The following is a 14,179-nucleotide window of genomic DNA, read 5'->3' as shown; positions in this document are numbered from 1 at the left end:
AGATATGTAAGTGGAAATAGAATCAATAAGGAAAACTTAAACTGAGGGAGATCTAGAAATGATAAATTTAGAAATTTGAACAGGAATCTCAGAGGCAAACCTCACCAACACAATATCAGAGATGGAAGAGAAACTGGGGATTGGAACCACAATAGAAGAAATGGATATCTCAGTCAAAGAAAATGTTAAATCAAAAAAAAAACACCTGGCATAAAACATTTAAGAAATCTGGAACACTATGAAAATACCAAATCTAAGAATAATAGGAATAGAAGAAAGAGAAGAAACCTAGGTCAAAGGCACAGGAAATATTTTCAATAAGTCATAGAAGAAAATTTCCTTAATCTAAAGGGGATGCCTATCAAAGGACAAGAATCGTGCAGTATACCAATTAGACTGTACCAGAAAGGAAAATAAATTGGAAAATTTTATACTGATAACTTAACAACACACCTGAAAGCTCTACAATAAAATAGAAGAATCACACCCAAAAGGGATAGATGGCAAGAAATAAGAAACTAGGCCTGAAATCAATAAAACATAAACAAACAAAAATACAGACTCAATAAAACAAAGAAAAGAATTGTTATCATTGTTTTATGACAATAAGATTGAGAAACTCTTATATAAATTAAGTAAAAGGCAGGCAGAAAATCCAAATTAAGAAAATTATAAATAAAAAAGTAGGGCGTATATAACAACAGATACCGAGGAAATCTAGAGAATCATTAGGACAAACTTTAAAAACCTGTACAGTACAAAATTGGAATAATCTAAAAGAAATGTATAATTTTCGATACATGCCACTTACCAAAGTTAAATCAAAATTAAAATAAGCAATATAAACAGACCTATAGCCCCTAGTGAAATGGAAGCAGTTATTAAAAGTCTCCCAACCAAAAAAAGGCTAGAACCAGATGGTTTTAGCACAGAATTCTAGCAGATTATCAAAGAAAACTTAATATTTCACAAAATAGAAATGGAAGGAACATTGCCCAATTTGTTTTATTGAGCCACAGTTACCCTGATTCCCAAACCACATAAATATCCATCAAAGAAAGTGACATACCAACTTTCCTTATGAACATAGACACAAAAATACTCAAGGAAGTACACGAAAAATAAATCCAAGAAAACATCAAGAAGGTCATCCACCATGATCAAGTAACCTTCATCCCAGAGATACAGGGAGTCTTCAACACATGTAAATCGAGAAATGTAATCTACCATATTTGTTTGAAATGTCTCACTAGATACAGAACAGGCCTTTGACAAAACCCAACACCGCTTCATGATGAAGGCCCTGGAGAGATTAGGGAAATGAGGGCCTCAACATAAATAATTAAGGCAGTTTACAGAAGCCTATAGTCAGCACAAATTAAGTGGAGAGAAACTCAAAACAATTCTACTAAAATCAGGAACAAGAAAATGTTGTCCACTTTCTCCACACCTATTCAATGTAGTACTTGAAGTCTTAGCTAGAGCAATAAGACAACTGAAGAAGATCAACAAAACACAAATTGGAAAGGAAAAGTCAAAGTATCTTTATTTGCAGATAATATGACTCAAAAAATCCCACCAGGAAACTCCTACAGCTGATGCAGCAAAGTAGCTGGATACAAAATTAACTTACAAAAAGAAACAGTAGCCCTCCAGTACACAAATGACAGACAAAGAAATCGGGAAACAACACCTTTCACACTAGCCTCAAATAATGTAAAATATCTTGGGGTAACTCTAATAGAGCAAGTGAAAGATTTGAATAATAAGAACTTCAAGTCTCTGAAAAAGACATTAGAAGATGGAAAGATATCCCATGCTCACAGATTGTAGGATTAACATACTAAAGAAAAAAAAAGACCATCCTACCAAAAACAATCTACAGACTCAATGCAATTCCTATAAAAATTCCAACAGACTTCTTCACAGATATTGAAAGGATAATTTTCAGCTTCACATAGAAACATACAGGAAAGCTCAAAACAATCCTGAATAACCAAGGAACTGTATCACTAATTCCAACTTCAAATTGTACTGCAGAGCTATAGCAGCAACACACACACACACACACACACACACACACACACACACACACACACGCACGCACGCACGCACCACGCACGCACACACACACACACACACACACGCCATTGGCATAAAAACAGACATATTGATCACTATAACTAAATTGAAGACATAACTCCTACATAACTCACTGAACATAGAGATGTTGAACTGGTTCCTACATAGAACCTTCATTCCTGTGTACTAGCATCTTTGGTGCACGAACACAACTGCATACTATCAAAGAGGAAACAAACACCAAGTTGCCACAAACCCTTTGATCTACTATGGTATATATATGATAGGGCGATGGTGGCACAAAATTTGTGGGAATAACCAACCAATGTCTTATTTGACTTAATACCCACCCCAAGAGATGTAACCTACACTTGACACTGCTTGCGAGACCAAGAACCAGAGACTAGACAGCCCAGAAACCAAACCAAATATTACTGTTCTAAAAAGCAAAACAAACAACAAATGTACTCAGAGTTTTCCTACCCCAGAAAACACTTCCAAATAACCACACAGAGGCTTATATTAGTTGTAAATGCCCACTCAATAGCTCAAGCTTAACACTAACTAGCACTCACATTTTAAGTTAACCCATATATCTATTTATGTTTTGCCACATGGCTTGTTACCTTATTTTCTGGACATCCTGCTTCCCCTGCAGCTGGCTGGCTTCTCCTCTGACTCCACCCTCCTTCTTCCCATCATTCTCAGTTTGGCTTTCCCACCCAACTTCTTGCCCAGCTACCAGCCTGCCAGCCTTTTATTTCCTAGTTTCTTTGGTGAAGAGGATTGTAGGCTGGTAATCCTTTGTTCTATGTCTAAAATTCATATATGAGTGAGTACATGCCATGTTTGTCTTTTTGTGACTTGGTTACCTCACTCAGCATGGTTTTTTCTAGTTCTATCCATATACCTGCAAATTTCAAGATTCCATTGCTTTTTTCTGCTGAGTAGTACTCCATTGTATAATTCTTCAGTTGAGGGGCATCTAGGTTGCTTCCAGATTCTGGCTATTACAAACAATGCTGCTATGAACATGGCTGAACATATGTCCTTATTGTATGAACATGCATTATTTGGGTATATGCCCAAGAGAGGAATTGCTGGATCTTGAGGTAGACTGATTCCCATTTTTCTGAGCAACCACCATACTGATTTCCAGAGTGGCCTTACAAGTTTGCACTCCCACCAGCAATGGAGGAGTGTTCCTTTTTCTCCACATCCTCTCCAGCATAGATTGTCATTGGTGTTTTTGATTTTAGCCATTCTGGCTGGTGTAAGATGGTATCTCAGAGTTGTTTTGAGTTGCATTTCTCTGATGGCCAAGGATTTTGAGCACTTTCTTTAAGTGTCTTTCAGCCAAGTAGACTAATGGAATTGAATTGAAAACCCTGATATTAACCCACACACCTATGAACACCTGATTTTTGACAAAGATGCTAAATCTATACAATGGAAAAAAGATAGCATCTTCATCAAATGGTGCTGGCACAACTGGATTCGGACATGCAGAAGATTGCAGATAAATCCATATCTGTCACCATGCCCAAAACTTAAGTGCAAATGGATCAAAGATCTCAACATAAATCCAGCCACACTGAATCTTCTAGAAGAGAAAGTGGGAGATACCCTTAAATGAATTGGCACAGGAGACTGCTTCCTGAACATTATACCAGTAGCACAGACAGTTAATAAATGGGACCTCCTGAAACTGAGAAGCTTCTGTAAGGCAAAGGACACAGTCAGTAAGACAAATCGACAGCCCACAGAATGGGAAAAGATCTTCACCAACCCCACATCTGACAGAGGGCTGATTTCCAAAATATACAATGAACTCAAGAAGCTAGCCACCAAAACACCAAACAATGAAATTAAAAAGAGGGGTGCAGAACTAAATAGAGAATTCTCAACAGAGGCCTATCAGTTTTTTTATTAACCAATTAAAGTAATACATATTCACAGTATACAGAAGGATTTTTCCTCTGCAAACAACAACAACAAAAAAAACTAGCAATAAAATGACTCCTAATGACATTCTGCTATACTCATAGATCAGAGTCTTGCTCAGCAGCCGTCATCAGAGAAGTTTCCTCTACTAGCAGGTGGGAATAAATACATAGTCCTACAGCAGACATTATGCAGAGAGTGAGAGACCTTGGAACACTCAGCCCTAAATGGGATATCTCCATCAAATCCCTCCCTTCAAATCTCGGGGAACCATGGAAGGGAGACAGAAGGAGTGTAAGAGACAAAGAGGATGGAGCACATTAAGAAAACACAGCTCTCTAATGCAGCAGGATTGACACCCAAATGAACTCAAAGAGACTGCAGTCGCACACATAGGGCCTGCACGGGTCTGTCCCTGATCTGGTCCTAGAGCGCAAAGGAGATGTAGACACATGCTCCCATCCCTAACCTAGAAGCTACCTCCTCCAATTGATTTAGTTTTCTCCAAGGAAGTCTCACTGGGAAGCAAACTACTCTTAGGGGTAGGCTGCACGCCTACCCATGCGGTAGGTGGCCAACAGAAAATAAAGTCAGTGGCATCTTTAGAGGCACCTTGTCTCATAATGTTATGTCAGGTCTTTTTGGGTTTTGGTTGTTGCTGTTGTTATTGTTGTTGTTCATTTTGTATTATTTTTATTTTTTATTTTATTTACATGTTTTCTCTATTTACCCTGAAGTTCCTTTGCATATATATTAAGGCTTCCAGTTTAGAGTTCCTCTGGGATTCCTGAGTGGGTCTCTGCATCTATTTCCTGTGCTTTTACTTTAGTTCTTTTCCTTCTGTTTGTTTGTTCTGTCCTATTTGGATGTGTTAGTGTTTGTTATCCTATTTTATTTTATCTTATTATTATCCCTTAGAAACCTGTTTGTTTTCTAATGAGGGACAGAAAGGGGATGAATCAAGATAGGAGGGGAGGTGGAGAAGAACTGGGAGGGATAGAGGAGGGGGAAAGTGTAATCAGGATATAGTTTATGAGAAAAATCTATTGTAAATAAAAAGGAAAAAAGAATACAAATAATACCATGAACTTAAAATTTTGAAAACCGACCCCCCCATGGAAGGCCTCACCTTACCTGGTGAGCAGAAAGGATATGGGATGGGTAGGGCGTTAGTTGGGGGGGGGTGGAGGGCAGGGGAGAAGGGGGGAGAGGGACCTGGGATTGACATGTAAAATAATGTTCTATCTAATAAAAAAATTTGAAAATCTAAGTGGCATATAAATTTTTATTAAAATATCACTTCCAACAGGGTATGGTGGCTCACATACCCTGTATGTGTCAATACTCAGGAGGCGGAAGCAAAAAGATTGCTGTAAGCCTTTTGCCAGCATGGGCTACAGAATGAAACCCTGCCTCAGAAACCCTATCTCAGGGACCAGGGAGATAGGTCCATCAGTCAGTAAAATTCTTTCTCGGTAAACATGAGGAACTGAGTCCAACCCCAGTACCATGGGGAAATCAGACATGGCACCCACTTATAATCCCAGAACTCAAGAGGAGAGAAGAAGCCAACCAAGCCCCCCCAAAAGGTTGTCTAATATACTGAAATGTTCTATTTCCTGATCTAGCTGGTGGGTACCTTGAGTTTTTTAAATCATTATCTTTTACTGAATGAATATCATCCAAGTATATTTTATATACTATTTATAGGAAGTACATACTCAAAAGAATCAAAGAATTTCCAGGAACACTTGACACTCAGACATCTTCCCCAGATGCCTGCTCTTCTCTGAACCTCCTTAGTTGGTGCCACACAACTCTGTTATGCACAACTTGGCAGCAGCATCTGGGGCGGGGTGGGGGTTTGTTTAAAATGAGTATTCTGGACCCCACTGCAGACTTTTGCAGACACCGGGCTCAAGAATACTTGTCTTTGATGTTTTTGTTATCATTGTTTGAGGCAAAGTATTACTTGGTAGTTCAGACTGGCCTAGCCCTTACTATGTAACAAAGGCCGGCCTTGAACTCATGGTAGGCCTCTTGTATCAGCCTCCCAAATGCTAGGATTACAGGTGTGAGCACGCCACCACACCCAGCAAGAATACCTTTTAACAAATCCCTCAGGCTCTATGAAGGCTTGCTCAAGTTTAAAAGGCTCCACTCTGTTTAACAGTGCCAACCAGTGAAAGACATAAAAGCAAAAGGCCGGGACATGAGACCGACCGGTAGAACTTGAGCCAGACACATTGTGCCCAGGATTATACCCACAGCCCTCCCTGCAACCCATGTTGCCCCATGCTGGGTTTTCCTTCTCTGAGAGATCAGCCTCACCTGGACCAGCCTTATTTTGTAATGGGAATGATCAGTTTCCAGTGACTCACATCCAAACATCACGGCCCTTTACAAGGTTCTTTATTTTAAGAGATTCCTGCTCTACACTCATCACCATGGAAGCCAGGTAAACTCATTTTTCTGGCTCTGCATGAAAGGGAAATGTTCATTCAGAATTATCTAGAACAGGGACTCTGCTTAAGTCTTTAATTCATAGAACAATCACCCATTTGTGGGAATATACAAACGCCACCTCCCTTTGTCCTTCCTACTGTTCTTCAGAATAAAAGTCCTGTTTAGGGCTGTGTAATCATCTGTCACTTATTTTCACACCTTGTGCATACATGAGTCTCTGCATTCACCACTGTTCACTGGAAAGAGAGTCCTCTCTGATTATGTCTGAGAGTAGCATTTGTTTATGGATATAAACATAAATATTTTGGAGACACTTTGATGCTATGTCAACTTAGCAAAACAACTATATTCTCTCTCACACACACACACACACACACACACACACACACACACACCTATGACCTCACCCAATATGGATTTTTGACCAAGTTTTTACATTACCAGATATGGATTCCCTATGTATGAGTGGATCTTAAATCCACTTGAAAAATAATAGTTGCATTAAAACAGTAGAGTCACTACTGCACAATGGGCACATCTTACCCTGCAGTTTGACGCCATAGATCATAGTGTTCACAGCTGGGTAAAACCATTGATTCCTTTCCCCCTGGCAGCCTGCGTAGCACCTTCTGAGACTACACAGAAAGTCTCCAGCTCAGTTACACCAGCTTTCTCTGTATCTTGCCACCAAAGTATGTGATGTCTTGAAAATAAAGCCTTATCATCTAGTTCCAGTGGCCAATCAAGAGTACAAACAAAATCTTGTATTGTTTGGGGAATCTCTTGGGGCCTCCCTAACCAACAACTCATAAGGAGGTAACCCAGCCCTGGCACTCAGATTTTTGTCTAATAACCCACAATGTTTTGGAGCAGCTTTGTTTTTGTTTGTTGTTTTTAGCTGTGCTGGGTATTCCTCTTCAATCTTAATCTCAACCCCCAAACTCAAACTTGCTTATTTTTATTTCATGTGTTTGCCTGCATAGTATGTATACATACTATGTGCAAGCTAGTGCCTGAGGAAGCCAGAAGAGGGCATCAGATCCCCTGGAGTTACAGATGGTTGTGATCTACTATGTGGCTGCTGGGAATTTGTTAGTCAAATTCAGGTCCCACTGTGGACCTACTGAAAAACATGTGTTTCTCACTTCAGCTAGATCCCCAAGGAATTTGTATGCACAATGAAGCTTGCCACCAAACCCCTTTTTGAATCAGAAGATACTGTCACATATAGGCTATTGTTATTAGACATGATCACCCTGAAATTGCTGTAGACATGCTTTGTAGCTGCATTCCAACTCCAATAAGTACATGGGGCTGAGAAAGCCCTATTTCTGTTTTAAAAGTGAAGCCTTTATTCCCAGCACATGGGAGACAGGCAGATAGATGTCTGCTTGAGTTTGAGGTCTGCTTAGTCCACATTGTGAGTTCCAGGACAGCCAGGGATATGTTAGAGAGAATCGGTCTTAAATAAAAATAATAAAAAAAGACAACTGTTACTTTGATGCATTCTCTTTCTGTTGCTTTTTTTTTTAAGTTGGTCTCAATTTTCCAAGTCAATAGACCAATGCCTGGGTAAGGAAACACAATTGGTGAGCTTTATTAATGAGTGGTTTTTTTTTTTTTTCAGTTAGATAAACACCATTTCCTGGTAAGTCAACAGTGATGGCAGGAAGAATACTCCAGCGGAGTAATAAAACTCTGAAATGGGGCTAGGAAAACAGCTCTGTCAGTAAAACCTTTGCTATGCAAGCATGTAGACCCAAGTCTGATTCCCAGAACCTGTATAAAAAACCAGGCACGCTAGCACTCACTTGTAATCCTGTTGCTAAGGAAACTGAGACAGGAGAATCCTAGCAGTCTGGCCAGCCAGCCTAGCCCACTTGTCAAATTCCAAGCCAGTGAGAGCCTTCCACAAAGAAAAAGGCCAAGCACAGCTACTCAAGGTGGTCCCAGACCTCCACATGTACATGTCTACACACACAAACAAGAACACATACACAAACATGCACACACACATGCATGCTCAAGCACACACACACACAATTAAGTGTAGACTTCAGATTGGCAAAGTTTTATGGATGCATTAGTGTGCCCAAGATTCATCTGTGTCTTGCGTCTCCTAACTTGGCAGCTGTCACCTTCTCTGGCAAGCTGGCTGGGGGATCTCCAGTCAGCTCTGTTTCAGCAAAGCTCCTGTGGCAGTTAGAGTCCAGGAAGCCACTGATTGTCTGGTAGGAGAGGATGTTATTCTAGGCTCAGAGACTAATCAGACCTTCAGCAATTCTCTTGTGAGAGGAAAGATGCTTTGTCAATTTTTCCAGTGGTAGTGTTTATTTAAGATATAATGTGAGTATAAATCACCCAGAAATCATTTTACAACACAGTTTAGGATTCAATAGGTCTGGGGAGGGGATAAAATTCCTTATCTCTAAGATGTTCTCAGTTGATGCTGATAATACTGATTCCCAGACCACAGTGAGTAACAAATTCCCATCTTACCAGAATTCAGGCAAACCAGACAGTAGTGTCGAATCGTGGATTCCTCCAACATAACTCACCAACCCAATGAAGCAAAGCTGATTTAATGATTCTTTAATAATGTGGGGTTCGGGCGTTGGTGGCACACGCCTTTAATCCCAGCACTCGGGAGGCAGAGGCAGGCGGATCTCTCTGAGTTGGAGGACAGCCTGGTCTCCAGAGTGAGTGCCAGGATAGGCTCCAAAGCTACACAGAGAAACCCTGTCTCGAAAAAAAAAAAAGAAGAAGAAGAATGTGGGGTTTAAATACCCATATTAAAACTATGAATGGAACTGGTGATGCAGACCTGTAATCTTAGCTACTCAAGAGGCAGAAGCAGGAGGATGACAAGCGAGGTATACCAAGGAAGTGCAAGGCAGCCTAGGCAAATTAGTGAGACTTTGTCTCGAAAGAAAAAGTAAAAAGAAGGATGGGCAATACAGCTCATAGATAGAGCACTTGCTTAGTTTGTTCATGCTGGTTCAATACCAGCAGTGAAGAAAGAAACTCTACTAGTGTTTAGACATATTATATAAAAACTGAGAGGAAGTACATCAAATGTTGAATTTTTCTATTATTTTATTTCTGCTTTCTATTTTTTCTAAAATAAATATCATTTAATATTGTAACATAAAATTAAAATAACTCCTAAAACATATTCTGTAACAAATTATACTAGGCAGGGTATGGTGGCATGCACCTTTAATCTCAGCACTCAGGAGGCAAAGACAAGAGAATCTCTTAGTTCAAGGACAGCCAGGGCTCCACAGAGAGACCCTGCCTCAAAAAACAAACAAACAAAAAATTCTAATCTTGTGCAATGAACATTGAATACTGGAATAAAAGACTTTGAAATTTCCATAAATATATATCCAGGTTTTCTCTGCCTTCCCACTGGCAGGTGTCACAGAGTCAGCTCTGGGGGCTGTGGAAGGTCAAGTTGTAATGACGCCAATTGTTTTCTAAAGTAAAAAAGTGCTTGTTAGTTTCTAATTTTGCCATCTCAACGGTCTTCATTAATAATAAGTACCTGCCACTCAAAGCCACCATTACCAGCTTCCTCATCAGAAAGACCAGGGTATCCCAGAAGCGCTTGATAAACATTTTCTTTGACTGATAAATTCATGGTTATCTGAAAGCAATTCAAAAAATGCTTCATTTTTAAACTCAGGAAATTATTAATGATTGGGTCCTATAAGCAAGTAGAAATTTTTCACGAAATAACCACTGAAAAAAATTTAATTATGTAACCTTCCTTGTCTTGGACAGCATCTGTTGATTTATATAAAACACCTCACTGACTGGCAAGTACTGAGGGATGACAGTAATCACACATACAAGGAACAAGTAACACTTGGGAGCTAAAAAGACAGGCATTTAACAGAGAGTGGTTTATTGTGGTGACATTTTGACGTAAAAGCCATTGCTGTCTGCTTCCTGATGTTCTTGTTATTGTGCCTTGTGATGTTGTCATCATCTCACAACTGTTTATACAATGGTATATTATTTGAGTTGTATTCATAGCCCAGTGCTGCAGAGAACAGATGGTTGAGAAAATGCTGGAATTTCCTCTGACACATGAGTCAAACAGGAAACCACTCGGTCTTCACGTTCCACTGAGGAAGCCCTGGAAGCACCATGGGAGATCCCCAGAAGTGCAGGGCTGAGCAGTCCTGAGCCAGGATCAGCCTGACTGCTTTGCTCCAGGAATGCACAGCTTGCCACAAAGTAGAATGACAGGTGACTGACCCAGAGGAAATGGGGAACAGGTGACGTTGAGACGAAACCCTGCACACGGCAGTGAAATTTTCTACAGTGCCTCTGGAAAGTAGAATGCAGATAAAACACAGCAAGCTCTTCCTTGACTCCTTTGGGAATACAGATTTGGGGCAGAATCCTGGCAGATAGCTCAGTGCACCCTTAAAGGATAACTGTGGCAGGTTCTGAGGACCAGCTGCCTGGGTTGTGTCACACTTGTGACCTGGACAAGTTCTGTGCTTTATAGCGCTTACTCAACCTCTCTGAGACTCAACTTCATGGTATATGAAACAAATAATTGACCTAACACAAAGAGGCTACAAAGATTAAATGAGGCAATGTTTATAAAGTGCTAAATGTAAAAAAGCATATAGTGGGTGGCATGTATCAGGCCTAAAAAAAATACATTTAACTATTATTAATTATGTGTCTGTGTCTATGCACTTTCTGTGTGTTAAATTACATGGTTATGCTTGGGGTACCTAGGATATCTCTTGACCAGGAAAGATGAGAAGCAGTTTGGTTTTAGACTTGTTAAATGTAATTAAAGTATATGGAATATTTTATATGACAGGACCCCGGTAATGACTCCAAGTAACCGCGTACCATGACAAAGCTATCCTGTGTTCTAAGTTACTGGTTTTTCAAACTCACTGGGGAATTAGTTAAGGAAAATAGTATTCAAGTTTCTATACATCATAGAAATATTCCACCAGGTAGAGTTAAACAAAAAAAAACACATCATTGAAGATTGCTGCAATAAATGGCTAAAGTTAACAGAGGAACCCACAACTGGTCAAAGGGCAGAGAGTCAGTATATGTGGAGTGCTCAGCCGTAAATGAGAACGTCATTACACCCCTCCAGCCACGGCTCAGGAACCACAAAGGAAGAGGGGACAGAACGATTATAAGAGACACAGGTCAGGGTAGACTGCTGTGACAATGGTCTTCTGGGGTGATAGGTCCACTGCACTCATGAATTTCTGGCGGCTGTTGTTGCCTGCACAATACCAAGCCAGTCACCATTCCAGCATGGAGAGGATAGGGACTCACTAGCCACCACCCCTAGCTGAGGAGCTACTGATGGCTTCTAGAAGAGGGGCAGTCAAAAAAAATTGGGGGGGGTGGTTTTGCTTTTTTTGGTTTTTGTTTTTTAGGTTTTTTTGTTTTTTCGTTGTGGTTTGGTTTGGTTTGGTTTGGTTTGGTTTGGTTTGGTTTTTCAAGACAGGGTTCAGTTTTTGGGTTTTTCTTTTTGGGAGGGGAGGCATGAACCTTAAAGGACAAGGGTAGGTCGGCCATGAAATGACCTCACATCCATGAGTATATGGGCAGCACAAATTTGACTTAATGGTTCATAAAAAAAAGAAAGAAAAAAAGGAAAAAGGAAGGGAAAAGGATACAAAAAAGTAAAAAGAGGGCACAGAGTTGAAATGGGGAAAGGCATGGAGTCAGGAGGGAGTGGGTTTGGAAGGAGTTAGGAAGAGGAGTAGAATGAAAATTATCAAAATGCTTTGAACACATTGATGAAATTCTTAAAGAAAAATAATAAAAATATTATATGGAGGGGAGAGACTACTACCAGTAGGAGTCAAGCCTGGTGTGATAAAGGAGACCAAATTCAATTCCCTTTCAACAGAAGGCGTGTGTGTGTGTGTGTGTGTGTGTGTGTGTGTGTGTGTGTGTGTGTGTGTTTAAAATACTATTTCTTTCATTTTTAAGATCATAATATAATTCCATAATTCCCTCTTTCCTTTCCTCCCTCTAAACTCTCCCATATATCCTCCTTGCTATCTTTCAAAGTCATGATCTCCTCTTTCACTGTTGTTTTATATATATATATATATATATACATATATATATATATATAAAACATGTACATATATATATATATATATATAACATGTACATACACACTACTAAATATAGCGTTCTCTGTCTATATAATGTTACTTGTATGTGTTATCAGAACTGACCATTTGGCATTGGATAACCACTTGGTGTGCTCTTCCCTGGGGAAGACTCTTTCCCCCACTCTCAGCATGCTTAGTTACTTACAGTTCTTTGTGTTCTTTGTGTAGGGTTGAGGCCTTGTGGGCTTTCCCCCAACCATGTCAGCATGTCTACTGTCGTCCTTGTTCAGTGCCTATGTAAGCAATAATAGTGAAAGTTTATGGGTGTAGATTCTGAGATTACTAGGAGACAGTCTCACAGCAAACACACTGATCCTGTGGCTCCTACAATCATTCTGCCCCTTCCCCTGCATTGTTCCCTGAGCCTTAGATGCAGGAATTGTTTTGTAGATGTATCCATTAGATCTGGGCTTCTCAACTCTGTATTTTGATTGACTGTAGTTTTCAGGAATGGCATCCATCTATTGCAAAGAGAAGTCTCCTTGATGAGGAGTAAGGGCTATACTTAACTGTGGGTACAAGGACAAATATTTAGAAAGTATTTAGGGACTATGCTGATTTAGTAAAAACAATATGGAACATTTCATGAGTTTGTATGTCATCCTTGTGCAGGGTCCATGCTAATCTTCTCTGGGTTGTTCCAATTTTAGTATACATGCTGCTGAAGCAAACATGGTAATGGAGTTTTTAAGCATAAACAGTGACCTAGTGAGCATATATAAAGGACACTGAAAAGAGAGGTTTGTCAAAGTAAAATGGTCATCTGTTTGCCAGTTGGCACTCTCTGAAATTGGTCCTCACACAGGTACCAAGAGACAGAGGCCCCATCTTTTTTCTTGGTGATCACATTTCAAATAGAAGTCCTTCAGGCAACTGGTACTTGTTGCCCCTACACCTCCAGGGTAGTCTCATGGGGCAGAGTGCCACCACCTGAATATCAGGCACTGAGTGGAACATGGGTGATGCTCATGTGACTGGCTAGAGCTTTGGGGGTAGGGTGGGGCTAATTTTTTTGGCCATGATCTCTTTTCCCTTTTTTAAAAAATTAAATAAATGGATCAAAATTAAATAATTCAAGCCCTGCCTTCAAAATGGAAAATAAAAAACTTTTTTTTTAGTATTGTTTAGCAAAAACAATAAAACCCAAATTTTTTTAACCATCAAAAAAAAAAGTCCTTCAGGCCCTGAAGAAAAACATTCCTGGCTTATAACATTGGTATAAGGCCAGGAGAAGATTTGCTGGAGTAAGTACTCTAAGAAGGGGGGTGGAGGGGATGTCAGGAGCCAGCAGTCAAAGAGAAGCCTAAATTTTAGATAAGCTAAGAGACTTCAGTACCACTGTAGAGCCATGTCCCGATTGACAAATACACTAGTCAGCTTTTCACTACTGGAACAAAATACTGAGATATCAACTTTAAAGGAGAAAGGTTCATTTTGCCTCTGAGGTTTCAATCCATGATTGTTTAACCCTACTGCTTTGGGTCTGTAGTGGCAGAGTATGT

The 14,179-nt window shown here is 39.9% G+C and overlaps 1 non-coding gene across 1 annotated transcript; it reads right to left on the bottom strand.

Annotated features, from left to right (window-relative positions):
- Nucleotides 1-13,244: 13,244 nt before the first annotated feature.
- On the bottom strand, nucleotides 13,245-13,347 carry LOC113835432. The gene has a single exon (XR_003484977.1). It is a non-coding gene; the product is annotated as a U6 spliceosomal RNA (small nuclear RNA).
- Nucleotides 13,348-14,179: the final 832 nt, after the last annotated feature.

Source organism: Cricetulus griseus, chromosome 4 (genome assembly GCF_003668045.3).
Source record: "Cricetulus griseus strain 17A/GY chromosome 4, alternate assembly CriGri-PICRH-1.0, whole genome shotgun sequence".
NCBI lineage: Eukaryota > Metazoa > Chordata > Mammalia > Rodentia > Cricetidae > Cricetulus > Cricetulus griseus.
The sequence above is the reverse complement of the archived record's forward strand: the minus strand, read 5'-3'. Positions and strand labels throughout refer to the sequence as shown.